Raw genomic sequence first — 15,805 nt, forward strand, 5'->3', positions numbered from 1 at the left:
AATAGCAGCCATATCCCCACTGACCCATAGGAAGGAAACACAGGCTTTCCTGGCACTGTGGTATTTTGGAATGTGCATATTCCAGGTTACAGTCAGATTGTAAACCCTCTCTATCATATGACAGACATCGAAGAAGATTGATTTCAAGTGGGGTCCTTCACAGCAACAAGCTTTTGAACAAATTAAAGAGGAGATTCTTCCTTACAGTAGCCGTTGGAGCAGTCAGGAGAGGACAAGGTGTGGAAAAAATGCTCCACACTGCAGCCAGGGAGAATGGTCCACCCTGGAGCCTCCAGCAGAAGGGACCTGGGGAAGTTGGAGGACCACCCTATGGTTCTTGAGTCTGGGATACAAAGGATCTGAGGCCAGCTATACCCATACAGCACTCTGCAGCTTATGAGGAGGTTCCATCTGTTTCAGAAGGGACTGGCACTGAAGCACAGCTCCCACTGGCACCCGACTGCCAGTGCTGGGACGGGATGTTCAAAGGGAATGACATCTTGGAAGTCATTACAAACTGGCCCTGTGGCAAAATTTTCAGATTATCATCAGAAGGGGAAGAGGTGAAGGTGGCACATGCTAGGGAGGCCCTGACTACCAGGAAATGAAAAGTGTCACTCTCTCTTTCCTGATGGTTCCTGCCATATTGTAGGGATGCATCAAAAATGGAAAGCTGCTGTGTGGAGTCCTACTCCATTAACCCCTTTGCCTCCTAAGAGATAAAAAAAAGGGAAAACAATACAAAAAGGTGACTGTCACTAGGCTATACTCGCCACCTTGGTGTGTCAGAAAAAACTCTCAGAGGAGGTTTCGCTGATTAGACTGGTCCTCAAAGCTTCGAGGGTTGTCGGCCACCCCCAGAGAAATCCCCCAGAAAATTGGGGTTTTTCTCTCTGATAGTGATTTAGAATCCAGAGGAGATCCAATGGAGACACTTCCAAAAGGCTCAGTAAAGCCTCAAGGTCAGGGCCTAGTTGTGCATCAATTGAAAATGTGGGTGTTAGAGTAGTGGTTGCTGCTGCCTATAATCTGTCTCCTGCGGAAAAGCAAGTTGAGATAACCTTCAGTCAATGCAGTCAGACCCTCACTTAGCACCCACCACAGCTGGCTCAGTGACAGAGGCAAGAAAGGCTCTTTTTTGCAGGGTTTTATTCCAGTGGAGGATATCACATGTGGCTGAAGGGAGCTCAGCGAGGTAAAAGAGGGGGACCATGTGGAAGAGACAGCTTGAGAAGGGGAAGGGGTGGGGGGGGACGGAGCTAAGGGCTGGGCAGAGGGGTTTGGTCTCCAGGGAAAGGGGGGTGGCCACCAGGGCTACCGATCCTGTGAGGGGACAGGGAAAGGAGAAACCAGGGGAAGTTGCACAGGGGAAGTTGACACAGAGGCCCAAATGCGAGACTGCTTTTCCCCCCAGGAGGACTGGCTCTGTGGTGAGCAGTTACTGCTGTTGCCAAGGCTGAGGACTTGGGAGTGAGGTGGGAGAGTTCATGGGATGCTACATGCTACATGGCAACTTATGGAAGCCACTGAAGGACAAGGTGGCTCCAGGCACGTTACAGAGCTTAAAGCCTAAAGCCGTCTAGCTAGCTTTGGACATGGCTGAATGAGAGAAATGGCCAACTCTGCCTCGGCACTGACTCATGGATGGTGGCAAGTGCTCTGTGGGGTGGTTGGAACAATGGAAAAAGGACAATTGGCAGCACAAGGGAAACCCATTGGAGCTGCTGGGCTGGGGCAGGACATCACTGCCCAGGGGACAAGCTGGTTGTGAAAGTCCCTCCTGTGGGTGCTCACGTACCCAGGAGTCGGGCACTGATGAGCATCACAGCAATGGACAGAGGGATGGGGCTGCCAGGATTAAAGTGTCCCAGGTGAGTCTGGACTGGCCACACAAGGCTGAGTTATTTCTGGCTCAGTGGGCCCACGATGCCTCAGGTAGCCAGTGTTTCAGGGGCAGATGAGAGGCTGTCCGGGCGAAGTAAAGACCTTCCTGTCCTGGAACATTTTGTGTGGGAGCAATCCGTGGATGGATCCAAATTTTGTGCTTAGTGCCAAATTTAGGAGGTTGGGCTCAGAAAGTGAATGAAAGCACATTTCCTTGGGAGGAGAAACACCTAGTCTTACTGTTAGTGCTGCAGATGATTGTTGGCCCAGGAAAGGAAAAGGCAAACAAGACCTATCTCTCAAGACACCTATTCTGTTGGAGAAATCCTTGGACATATTCGTTAGTAGAGATGGTTTCCAAATTCCTCATATGTGCTCCTGAAAGGGAATGACAATATTTTTCCTTGGAAAATAAAGCACTAGTCACAGTGTTTTAGGATGAAAACGTTTTGCTGGCCTTCACCTCCACCTGGCAGATGATCATCTGCAGCACCGTCAGTCGGACAAGGTGTTTCCCTTCACAAGAATAGGTGCTGTTATTCACGTTGAAGAACCTAGCTGCAGCATTTGGAGCTGAGTTCCAGTATTGAATACATCTAGGGCTCTAGACATTGCTCTCACACCAAACAGACTAGGGCAGGAAACTCTTGCTGGCATTTTCCTCCCCTCTCCAGTTTATAATCTGAGGCTAGCTGCTTTCCTTCCCATGCAAAAGCACTGTCATTCCATTTCAGGAGTCAAAACTTTTGTAAACCACCTCCAATATCAAATATGTCCAAGGATTGCTGCCAAACAAAGACTCCAGGACAGAAAGGTTTTGCTGACTTGTCTCTCTACTAGGCAGATGATCATCTGTGGCACCAACATTAGGACTGGGAGTTTCATTTTCTAGGAAAGGTACTGTCATTCACTTGGAGGGCCTGGGTTCTGGCATTTGGATTCAAGCTCCAATATTGAATGTCTAAGCATTGCTGCCACACAAAGCATGTGAGAACAGAAAGCTGTTGCTGGCTTTTACCTTTACTTTGCAGTCATGTGAACACCACCAGCAGGACTATGTGTTTGCCTTCCCAAAGAAAGGTACTGTCATTCATGTCCAGGAGCACAGTTACAGCATTTGGAGCCACATGCCAATACTAAATACTTCCAGTGGATGTCTAACAGAAGACGATCCAGAGCAGAAAGGTCTTTGTGGCCTTTACCTCCCCTGAGAAGCATATCTGCGCTAGAAACAGTGGGTTAGGTCCTTTCCTTCCCATAGAAAATCACTTTATTCCTCTTCAGGAGTCCACCATCTTACTTTGGATACAACTTTCCAACATGACATATATCCAAGGATTGCTCTCACACAATATGTGCCAGGTCAGAAAATTATTACTGAATTCTACCTCCCTGGGCAGCATGTAATCTGCACGTTGAACCCTGGGCCTAGGGGCTTTCCTTCCCCTGTAAAAGTGTTTCAATCATCTTTAAGGAGCTCATCCACTGAAATCTGGATACCACCTCCAGCACTGAAAACATCCAAGGATTGCTCCCACACAAAATGTGGACAGACAGTGTGTTAGCATTCAGGAACACACATAATCACGGGATATGATCATCTGCAGGTGCTTTTATTGAGAACTCTGGCAATCAGGGGTACAGACCCAAATCTGACTCAGACATAGATTTCGAGCTGAATGTATTTTATATTCTATCGTTATATAACCTACATATTAATTATTAAACTTATATTGTTCCACTGTATACATTGAAATGAGTTTCTTGTGATCTTTCTGAGGCCCCTGACCACGGTTTCTCATGATTATTCTTACGATTAAACAGTAATTATATTTAATTACTAAACAATCATCACATCTAACAGTCATATCATTTATCATGTACTAGCTACACAGGTGCGGTTCTAGCAAGGTACAAGGCCTTCATGTACCTATTTATTTTTTTTTCAGGGCCCACTAAGCTTAATTTTCCTTTTAACCCTAAATCCCCATGATTTTAAAACCCTTTTACTATCAAGATCAGTGAAAGCTTTCTGATCTGGCAGTTTTTGTATGAGAGTCATCTCTGGGCACATATAATATGGGAGGTGGTATCCACATTTGAATAATCGCTTCTGGATGAGAATGAGAGTTCTTTTCTGTAGGAAGGAAAGCACGTGGCCCCAGTGTTTGTGGTGCTGATGAGAGGCTGCACAGGGGAGCCAGGGAACGCCAGCCAAGACCTCTCTATCGTGGCACCTTTTTGGTGGGATCCATCCTTGGACATAATAATGGAAGTGTTACCTAATTTGGGTAATGGGTAAAATCCCTGGTCTTACTCAATTAATTGCACTTACAACTGACAAGCATGTGTGGTGTAGAATGCATGTACTAAGTTACCTTACTTCCTAGCTTAAATAAAGAAGTAATTCTACCCTGTGGGTTGAACTTGTTAATTTAAACATGTTAAATTTGTTTCCTGCTGGCAGGGATTGCTCCTTCAATAAGGATAAGCTGTCCTTCGATGGTTAACTTGATCCTCAGTGGGGGTGTGCTGGAATTGTTACCGATACCATTCCTGGATAGAAACAGTATGTGTCTCCTGGACAGGTTACCCCTTAGTGGCTCAAGTTGTTTAATCACTCAGAATAATGACAAAAGTCCTTTTTCCAACTCAGAATCCCCCTGTTCCATCTCTTTAAATGCAGTTGAGTTGAATGCTGAATATTTCTTTGGTCTTTGTCCTGGTTTGTAAGATAAGCTTGTATTCTATCTGCCATCTGTTGGAGGTTGGGCAGGTTTGTTATCTCTTCCAAGAAGGATGGTTTGCTCCGAAGAGGTAATGGTTTGTTAATGGGCCATTGACTGACTCACTGCAGGGCTGGTAACGTAACATCATCCCATTGTGAGATGCTCCACCCAGAGGGGGAAGCCAAGCACTCTTTTATTGTATAAAGGGGTACCTTTTGGGGAGACAGAGCAGCTCTCTTTTTGCGGGATTTCCCAGAGAAGCAGCTCCTTCGGCAGGACTCCTGAGAGAAGCGGCCGGAGCGCAGTGAGGCGGCGGCGGCGGAGCTCAGAGGCATCCCCGGCGCACAGGAAGACCGGCCCCACTGCCACCAGATCTTCAGAGAAAACTATACCCTTCTAAAGATCACCACTTCAGCTGCAATTCATCAGCCACTGCAAGGGGAGCAGCTATCATTTCAACCAGACTGCTACCAACACCCCGAATCCTCAGGTTGTGGACTTTTTCACTAGTTTTGTTTGTACCAATTGCATTTGCCTTTTTTTTAAATTGTTATCTAGTTTTCTCCTAGTAAAGAATTGTTACTCCCATTCCCACATCTTTGCCTGAGAGCCTTTTAATTTAAAAATCCTGGTAATTTGGAGGGAGGGGGTTTACCTTCTCCATTGCACAGGAGGCTTTTGCCCTCCTTCACAGACTCCTGTCTTGTCAAACCAAGACAGTCTTTCATGGTGCTAGGCCTCGATACCCTTCAGGAGGAATCTCAACCTCTATTTTATGAATTGCTTGTCCACTGCTGTTGCTGCTTCCAGTGTTTTCAGCGGGGTCTTCTGCAATGGCAAAGTCAACAGCAAACACTGGCTAAACACTGGCAAGTTCTATGAGACTGGAGTGTGTTAAAATGATCACTGTGCACTGTCTCAGACAGGAGAGATAGAAGTGGGACTGAGTGATAGTTCCTTTCTTCTCTTAACCTGTCACCACCCCATCAATGCCCAGGCACTTGGGTGCCATAATGTAGTTATAAAAACATTTTTATTCTCCTTCACAGAAGTGGCCTGGTTAAGTCCTAATTGACCTTTCACCGCTCTAATTTGCTTTCTGCATGACCTAATAACATCCTTAAACACGTCCTGAGTTTCCTGGTCCTCCCTCCCAAAGTGATGCTTGGAAGTGATAATCTGCAACACAAAAACACCATCCACTGTTGACTTCCAGAGGACAATGACATTCTTACAGAGATACTGTCAAGTTTCCTTGTGTCCTTTTGTTTTTTCTTGCTTTCTGGGAAAGAACATCAGCCCAGCATCTGATGCCCAATGCTCCGGTTGCTGCCTGTCTGGCTGTGGCCAGCAGCTCATATCCAAAGACAAGTGGGTGCTGCCTTCTGAGCAAGGGAATGGACAGGCATGAGCAGAGAATTTCCCTGCTGAAGCTGGGAGGAACCTGGGGAAGTGCAGAAGATTGGGATAATGCTGGCAGGAGAGAAGCCATTCCGTGTCTCTGATGATGGTGCCAGCAGTGTGAGGGAAGAGCCAAGCGCTGGAAGCAGACACATCCTGCTGGTTTCTGCTGTTCCCTGGACACGGAACACACTTGTTCCCATAGTTCCCGAAGGCTTGATGCAGGAAGAAAAACATTCAACAGGAGCACCAAAGGCCAGGGGGTTATTGGCCACTTTCCCTTGCCCACCGCACGCTTGGGCAACTAGCCAAGTGCAAGCGCCCTTTTTCCCTTCCTCCCCATTGGCCTGAAGAATCTGGGCACCAAGAGAAAGCTCCTGGACCTCTGGGTATGACAACAACAATTTATTAATGCTACTCTGGGGTGAAAGGAAGGGCTTGCAGAGGGCAGTTGTTCCTCACAGGCTCAGGTGGCCCCAGCAGACGCAGCCTGGCAAATCAGTTCTCCACAGCGCTGCAGCAGGACAGCCAGCCACAGCGGCACGGGAAAGGCCGTGACTTCCAGAGCCAGCGGAGTTGATCCTGCACATTCTGGAGTCGGGAGGAGGGAATGGCCTGTACAGCTAAATTGATGTACAGGGTTTGAAGGGCCAGGCATGAGATGGCAGGGCTGACGTCATCCGCCAGGTCCTGAAGGGCTGCGAGAGAGAGGAACAGAGCCACGGTCAGAGCCTGCGTCTGCAGAAACATGGGGAGACCCTCCTGCCACGTCCATGCCAGGCAGCTCTTGCCATGGCCTGGAGGAAGCAGGAGACAAAAAGGGCGAGCTGGAAGGTGCTGGCCACGAATGTGCCACAGGCCCCCGAAAGGTCTGTGTGCTGTGCCCACGCTGCCCTTGGTGCGTGCCGGCCCAGGGAAGGCAGCTGCCAGCGGCAGCCCCCGCTGAGAGCCCGCTGGCCTCACTCACCCCTGCAGAGGATGCGGAACTCTTGCTGCTGTCCTCTGAGGCAGCGCCCGGCCATCCCTTGGGAACAGAGAGCGTGAGCTGGCTTCAGAGCCACAGCTGCCGCCCGCGGGCGCTGCCCGGCCCGAGGCCACACGGGCTCCTGGCCCGGCAGGGCTCAGCCCGGGCCCCTGGCGCATCCTGCCGCCCCAGGGCACGGCTGCCAGAGGGCGGCGGCAGCGCCGAGGCCAGGCGGGGCTCCAGATGGCCGCGCGCGGATGCTGCTGCCGGGGCAGCAGGCGGGGCTGGGGCCGAGCTGCGGCGGGGCGGGGAAGGAGCCGGGCTCGTGGCTCACCCATGAACCTGACGGCCGCCTCTCGCAGGGGCTCCTGTGGGCTCTGCACGTAGGGCAGGGCCCGGCGCAGGTGCTCGGCCGCTCGGCTCCTGTCCTCTGCCAGCTGCAGAGAGCGGCGGGGCACGAAGGGAAGGGTTGGTGCGGGCCCTGCCCCTCGGCCGGGCGCTCCCTCCGCCCGGCGCCGCTCCCCCTGCCCACACAGCGCCGAGGCCCGGCCAGCAGCCGCCGGCGCCGGGCTCTGCAGGGAGCAGAGGGCCCGGCGAGCCGCGGTGCCGCCCCGCGGCAGAGCCCGGCTGCCTCGGGGCTCCCTCAGCACCGGCCTTGGGGCCAGAGGAGCCTGGAGCAGAGCCCGCGCGGCCCAGGGAAGGCAGCGGCGTGTGGGGCGCCGGCCGGTGCCCCTGCGGGCAGCACTGGGCAGGGGCCGCAGCTGCCAGGGCACAGACTGGGCACCGTGGGCAGGCGGCTTCTCCAGGCCGGGGCTGGGGCTTCCGGGCTGTGCTTACCAAGCGCTCGGCAAAGCTCCACATCTGATCCGTTTTCAGCAGCTGCTGAAGATCCCTTCTCTTCAGGAACCTTACTGCAGAAAGCAGCGTTTCCCGAGAGGCCTGCAGAGCGGCAGAGACACGGACATGGCACCGCAGCCCAGGGCACAGGAGCCACGTCCCCGTGCCAAGGCCAGGAGGGAGCTGGAGCCCATGAGGAGGAGCCAGGCTGTAGGGAGACAGCTGAGCCCCCTGCCATGGGGACCCCGGCGCCCAGGAGCCCTCACCTGTGCCACATGCCAGTTCTCATCGTGGCAGTTGAAGAAGAGTGGGAGCAGGCTCTGGCTCACAGGCTTCTTCAGGGGCTTTTCTCCCTTGGCCACCACCAAGTTCATCACCTCTTGGAAGAGGCGCACAGAGAGCAGCTTTACAAGGCTGTTGTCCTGTTGGAAAGGAAGCAAAACCCCTCCACACCTGCTGCTTCAGGACCCCCTGTGCACAGGCACAAGGCACCGGGCTTCCAGGCGGCGCCCGGTGCCCGTGACTGGGGGCACAGAGCCTTACATTGTCAAAGAGTTGCCAGAGCGCCTCAGCCAGCTGCAGAGCGATGGGGCTGGCTATTTCAAGGTCTTTGTTGCAAAGCACAGAGCTGAGAACAACGATGGTCATCTCAACAATGTCTTCATCCACTGCCTGCAGGAGGTTGCCGAGGCTATCAGTCAGGCTGTACATTCTTCCGTTCTGTGTGGAAAACAAGGCTGGGCAACCCCACGCTGCTGCTGCTGCTGCTGCAGGGCTCAGAGGCTGAAGGCCTGTTCCAGAGTGCTCAGGAAGCTGAACAGCCACCCTGGAGAGCTGAGAGCAGCTGCCACAGCTCCCAAAGCCCAGCCAAGCCCAAGGAGCTGCTTTCCCCAGCCCCATACTGCCAGCACAGCTTCAGCTGCTGCCTCCTTCTCACCATCGAGGGGTCCTGGCTGAGCACCACGAGGCCTCTGAGCGCCACACGATGCATCTCCCTGGACTTGCTCTGCAGGTGCCTTGTCATGATCTGCAGGACGTTTTCACCGTATTCACTCAAGTCCAGGCAGTCCAGGACCTGAAAGGCACAGAGCAGTGACAGGAGTGCCCAGCTGGCAGGAGCTCAGAACTGCACAGGGCTGAGCCAAGGCAGCAGCACAGGGCACCATCCCAGGCAGCTGCGGCTACCAGAGGGCAGAGGTGTGGGAGGCAGCTGAGCGAGGCAGTGCTGGCCATCGGGCTCACCTCCACCAGGAAGGCCAGGGCGGGCAGTTCCCAGTCTGAACTGTCTTGGCTTAGTAAGTCAAAGAGGCAGGATGCCATGCTGCAACACCAGATGATGGAGACACGGCGCATCTCCCTGGGAGGGAGAAAAAGGCACCATTGCTCCTGAGCTGAGTGGCCAAACCTGTCCCAGGGCTGACTCACAGAAGTCTGGTCTTCTCCCGAGCACTCCCCAGCACGGGTGCTTTGGGAGGCAGCTGCTCCAGGGCACCCTCCTCTCCCAGCCCATTCCAGTCTGCTCATCCCTCCCTTGAGGGCAAGGCCCTGCCGCCCATGAGCACAGGGACTGCGTGGGGTGATCTGGGCACAAAGGAGAGGGGCGGTGGGGAGAATGAGGTCTCACCTGGCCAGCAGACCCACTGCATAGTGGTGGGTGTTGGCACAGAGCAGTGTGTCCCAGGCACACCTGCGTTCCATTGCTAGCACCACGTCCTCGTACTGCATTTGGCAGAGCAGGGCCTTCAGGGTCTGCAGTGCAAAGCTGTGTGCAGAGCAAAGCCCAGGTCACGCTGGGAGGCCTGGCTCCTGCCCTGGGAGCATGGCAGGGATGGGGAGACTGGGAAGACTGGTATGGAGCACCTGTTGGGGTGGGCAGCAAGGCCGTGTTGCTCCTGGCATCTCTTCCAGAAGGTATCCACCTCTTCTGGCATATTCAGCGTGCTGATGTAAGCTTGGAAGAGCAGACGCAGAAAGAGGTTGGGGAAATACTCCAGCACTACAGGTGGGCACCAGGTCAGATTGAAGAGCCTCCACAGTGTCAAGGTTGCCTGCAAGAAATAAAACAGCCAGAGACAGTAATCAGTGCCAAGACATGCATGTGGCATGGCCCCAGCCTGCGAGGGAGAGGCCAAGGGAGACACATGGGGAGCAGCCGGCCTGGTGCCCCAGAACCTTGCCCCCAAGCCAGGTTTCAGCCCAGCGCCTGAGGCAGGGAGATGCAGCTGGGGGCAGGGCAGAGAGCTAGCTGCTGGAGAGGTGGCCTGGGGGCTGGCAAAGGCCGCTTCCAGAAACTCACAGCCAGGGCAAAGACCCCTGTGCTGTCCCCATCGGAGGTGTACACGCTGTCCTCTGGCCAGGCGCTCAGCACATCGAGAAGGATCTGCAGCGCCGGCTCCGCGGTCCTGCTCGAGGACATGATGGTCCCCCACATGATCACGGCAGCTCTGTGGGGCCAGAGCTCTGTGTCAGGGGGGTCTCAGCCACAGCAGCGTGGCCTGGGCAGCTGCAGGGGCCTGCACTGGCCCTCAGCCCTGCCTCTGACTCCTGGCCCTGGCTGGCAGCAGCCAGCCAGCCCACGTGGGCCCAGGCCCTGAGGGGCAGGGAGGGAGCATGGCAGCAGGCTCCGGAGTTGACATGCCAGGACTGGAAAACAGAGGGGCCAGAGGCTCCTGGAACTCTCCACCTGTCTGTCAGGGACAGGCTCTACGGGGTGGGGGGGCCGGTGAAGCCTAAGGCCTCAAGGCAGGTGGGGATGCCATGCCTGTCACACGATGGGGCCCAGCGCAAGAGAGTGATCAGCACGTCACAGGGGTATTCCTTGGTCAGCTCCAGAAGGGCCTTGTCCAGCCTGTGCTCAGCAGATTTGTTGGCCGTGAGCCACTGGTGGATGTACCTCACCATGGCTGGCACCTACAGAAGGCACAGGGAGACTTGGAGAGCTGCCAGGGCAGCAACTTGCCCAGCTTCCCCTGAGAAGTGCTTTCCTTTCCACCACATTCGTCTGGACCTCACAGGCTGAGGGAGCCCAGCAGACCCAGCATGATGTGCCACACCATTCCTGGGGCAATCAAGCCCTTGCCCCAGACTGCTTACTTGCTTTGCATTGGAGACACCCTTCTCCACCAGCAAATCCAGCATGGCAGCACTGGTCTCGGCACTGAAGAGGTGAAAGCTTGCCAAGACCCCGGTGCCCACACCTGTGGTCTCTTCCTGCCTAATGCACGTGATGAATTGACAGATGGTCTGCAGGAGAAGAGCAGGAAGAGAGGGAGAATGCATGGTGTGCTGCAACCACTCGGTGCTGGGCTGAGCAGTGCCAGCAGGCCCAGCCCAGGTGGGGATGTGCCGCGCTCCCGCCCCAGTTCCCTTTGTCTCAGCCCCGGCTAGCTCTTGTGGGGCGAGGGCGGGCGATGGAGGCACCATCCGCCGCTCCCAGCTGGGGTTTGGAGAGTGCCTTTGTGGGTTCCGGGCAGCGCTAGCAAGCCTCGCGGTGGTAAATGAAGAGCGGATCCTGCTGGGGGCTAAGTCCGAGTTTATTGTAGCCCAACGGGGCCAAATATCCTAGAACGGTGCCAGCCAACAGGAACAAGCACAAGGTGCTTGCACTGGCTTATAAACTGTAAGGGAGGGGTATCCAACGACCAATGGGGATAGGGATAGGGGGTGGCTCCGGGATGGGGGGATATGGTGGGGTCCAATGGGGGAAGGATATGGGGGGAGCCCCAGGTCCTCGCCCAATCACCCAGTGCCCTGAGTAGAAGCTTCTGGATGGATGGGAAGGGGCACCGAGTGATAGACAAGGTACCCGGGGGGGGTAAAATGCCTCTTTCAGGGTGATGGATAGATACTGGGAAGGCGGGAAGGGAGGACAAGGCGGGAAAACTGGGGATAAACCAAGTTGCACATGGGGGTACAAAGGAATAAACCAATACATAATACAGGGATAATAAAACATATACATAACGCAACTCCACAGGGATGGCCGCAGGTACCTGCGCTGTTCTGCGGAAACGGCCATGGGCGGGTTCCTGTTCTTGTGTCTGGTCCAGGGCTGCATCTGGTAAAGAGCGAGCGCGGCCAGAGCTGCTGAGGGGCTGCAGGAGAGGCCAGAGAACACAGCCCAGCCCTGTTCTCTCCTGGCAGGGAGAGCCTCGTGATGCCCCAGGCATGGAGCTGCCATGTGGTCCAGCCCCAGCCCAGCTTCTGTCCTATCTATGGGCATGTCCGAAGGGATGGGATGGGATGGGATGGGATGGGATGGGATGGGATGGGATGGGATGGGATGGGATGGGTTGTGGCCAAGCTGGCTGCAGCCACCAGCCATGCAGCCCAGCAACCCAGCTCTGCCACTCACCCTCCTGCAGCTGCTTGAATGGCACCATCTCTTCAGTCTCGTGCACTGGGGCAGCTCCAGGGCCTTCTTCCTCTTCCTCCACCCAGGCCAGCTTGGGCACTCTTGGGGGTCTCTGCTCCATGTCACTGACTGGATCTGTGGCTACTTGCAGGAGAGATGCCTCGGAAAACTCCGAGTCAGCAAGTCCTGCTTTTGTGCCTGCACGGCACCTTCAAGAGAGAAGCCTCAGGAAGGCTCAGGACAGCAAGTCCTGCACTCTGGTCTCGAGGGCTCCTGCCACAAGGACAGGAGACTGCTGTCAAGGATTGTGCTCTGGCCTCAAGGGCACTGGTGGCAGGGATGGGAGATGCCTCCAGGGCACCAAGTCCCACGCTCTGCCCTTGAGGGCACCTGCAGAATTGAAGCCTAGGAAGGCCACGGGTCAGCAAGTCCGGTGGTCTGGCCTCGACGTCAGCTGCAGGAATAACGCCTCAGAAATCTCTGGGTCAGACACGAACGAGTGTGCTGTGTGGGGGCTCCTCACAGCACTGCTCTGTCCTGTCCTGTCCCGTCGCGTGCTCGGAGCACTGTGGCATGGTCCTGTTACCGTCAGCTCCTATGTCACCACGTGTCACAAAGATCCCTTTGACACACTGTTCCATGCCATAGTGACCATGCTGCAGTGTGTCACAAAGGGCCCCTGCACACACTGCCCCCTGCACTATGGCCGCCCCTGGCTCACCCAAAGTGGCTCAGGTTGGAAGGAATCCCTCACCCCAAGTGTCTGAGACAGCCCAACAGGGTCTTCAGGAATGGCTCAAACCATCAGCAAACGCTGCCCTGCTCTGTGGGCTTAGGGCAGCAGAAGGAGCCCCCAGGGCTGCCGATGCAGCCGTGCTGGGAAGGGCACGGGGCCTTCCACAGAAGCTGGCACGGCCTCCTTGGGACTCGTCCCAGCCCGTGGCCATCCTAAACCCGCAGGTGTGGCACACAAGGAACTGTGGGCCAGGGCAGGAATGCTGCTCTGAGCCCTGGGGCCCGGGGAGCACTGACACCAGCAGGTGAGGCAGAGTCCCTGCCCAAGCAGACCTGCCACCCCCGAGCCCTGGCAGGGTTGGTGCCGTGTCCTGTCCCAGAGACCTGTGCCCCCGGGGGCTTCTGTGCCAGAGGGAGCCAAAGCCCAGGTGCACTGGGGGCTGTGCTCCTGCCTGCAGGGGCTGTTGGCAGGAGCACCTGGAGCAACTGTTGACAGCGCTTGCTCTCTGTCAGAAGCTCTTACTCCATGCTGAAATTATTTTCTCATTGAAGTTACTGCCTTCAGCACAAAAAACACCTTAGCGGCAAAGGCACAGGAAAATCTGGCAAGGAAGAATCCTCAATTCAGGAAAGCTTTACATCCCATTGTTCAACTCAAGTAGTTCCAAAACACTGCAAACTTCCCAAAATATTTTGGATGGCCTGAGGAGGTGAAGATTTGGAATTTTGCTTCCCATCTCAAAGCAGCAACTCATTTGCCTTAACCTCATCCATTGAGGGTCACTTTACCGAACATAACACTACACAAAAAAGGGCAAAACCAAGGATCATTCTTTGGCTTGCAAATGGTTTTCTATGAAGGGATGATAATATCCTAGGTCTCTTAAGGATTAAAAGCTCTCAAGAAATGAAAGTCCACAGAGTGGTACAAAAGTAGCTCAAACAAATGAGTAGATGGCAAAAGGGCTAATCCTCCCCCTGCTGCAGATATCTAAATGCCCAGTAAAGTACAGCTCTCGCCTCTTGTTCCCTGCAGGAGAATCAGGACCATGAAAAGGAAAAGTCACAAATATTCTTTCTGCCCTCCGTAACCAAAGCTGTGCCAAAGCACAGATGCTGCCTTCAAAGTGACTCTAATTCCAGCCTAGAGCTCTCACCTCCCAGTCAACTCCTCCCCCAACACCCCACCAACACCAACTCCCCCAAACTCCTGCACAGAAGCCCTCAACACCCAGTCAGGGGCCCCAGCTGTCCCCATCCCTCTGCAGAGCTTTCCCACCCTCCAGCAGACGCCCTGGTTCCCTGCACATGCCGTGGGATGGCACTCAGGAGGATCTGCTCCAAGGCCTTCCCCTGGGGCAAGCTCAGGCTGCCAGGCCTATGGATCCTGGATCATCCTTCCCACCAAGCCTTCCTGTGCACGGCTGTTCCATCTGCACCTCTGGGCTCAGCTCAGACTTCTCCACTAAACCAGGAGTGCTGGTAAAGGATGGAGAGCAGCCTGACAAGCTCTTTCTCCAGCTCCCTCTTTACTCTTGGGGAGGTAGAACATTCCACAGGAAAGCAACTGATGCCACAAGGAGAGGGGTGGCCTCAAGCACCTTTGGCAATGAAACAAAGCCTTTGTTTGACATAAGTAAGCCCAAGCAATTCCCAAAAGTAAACAGGTAATTAGCACAGCCATACATAAGTACTCAGCACCAGTTAGCATAAGAAAAACCTGGCAGGGTGTCGTGGTTTGACACAGAAAGAGAATTTTTTCCGGAAGGAAGAGGTCAATTTAGATATTGACCAATTGAAGATGGACACACCTCTGAGAACACAGAGGGGTTAAAAGCAGAATTCCCTGGGGAACTCGCTCTCTTTGGTTCCGGTCAGCGTGCAGTGCAAACTCTCCCCTGCCCAGCCACGAGCTGGGTGGGGGAGGGGAAGCCCCATGGCCTGAAAGGAAGGCCAAGGGTGGAGTGACTGGAACCGGGCTGGCCCCTGCAGATGGAAGGGTGAAAGAAATCTGGGATGTCTCCATTCCCGCCCCCCCAGGGTTTTTCTCCCGAGAGGGAGAGAGAAAGAGACAGCGGCAGTCCTGTCAGCAATTCCACCGCGAGGAAGGAGGAGCGGGGGGAGCTGCAAGGTGCCCAGTGCGTGGGAGTTGCTGGATGTCCGGGCATCGAGCCATCCCTGGGAGTTCGGACTTTTAACCCTTCCTTGAGAAATGAAAGCTTGTGAATTTTTTTTTCCTTCCCCTCCTCAGTTTGAAAGAGAGGAAGAGGGACACCTTGGACCCTGGGATGTTGGAAGGAGGAATTCTGGATGGGAGGGGGACAAGGAGTGGCTTTTGGCTGGACTTTTCCGTGTTAGCCACAACCTGAACCAATCTTCTCCTCCAAGAGGGACTGTGTTTTGGGAGGATGCCAGTGAGTCAAGAAACCTGATTCAGCTGGGAAAAGACAAGAGTGCAGTGAACGGAGAAAAGGTTAGGGGGTTTGTGGTGGCGTCCCCCTGTCCTGGAAAGGAAAGAGAAGAGAAGAAGATCTCTGTTCTTGAGCCCTCGGCCCCAGGGGAAAATGGGGGGGACTGTGGTCCCAAACAATGAAAAACTGAACTGTTGTTTTCTCCCCTCTTGGCAGGGCATCCTTGAAAGGAAAAATCCTAAAAGCAGTCTGTCCATCCATGCATTGGTGGTGAGAGCACTGTGCATGGAAAGGAGAAGGGTCACCATGGCAAACTTTTCTCCGGGTGGTGCCATGTGTGACATGGAAACACAGGATGTGGAGCTGTGTTTCTTGGGGGGTCTGTGGCACAGGAGAGACTCTGTTCCCTCGATGGACTGAGTATCAATTGTTTGGAGGGTGTAAACCTGATTGGGGTCCAGATTGTGTCTCACTGTGGTTTGTTGGAGTT

The sequence above is a fragment of the Lonchura striata genome, chromosome 33 (genome assembly GCF_050655825.1).
Source record: "Lonchura striata isolate lonStrDom1 chromosome 33, ASM5065582v1, whole genome shotgun sequence".
NCBI classification, from domain to species: domain Eukaryota; kingdom Metazoa; phylum Chordata; class Aves; order Passeriformes; family Estrildidae; genus Lonchura; species Lonchura striata.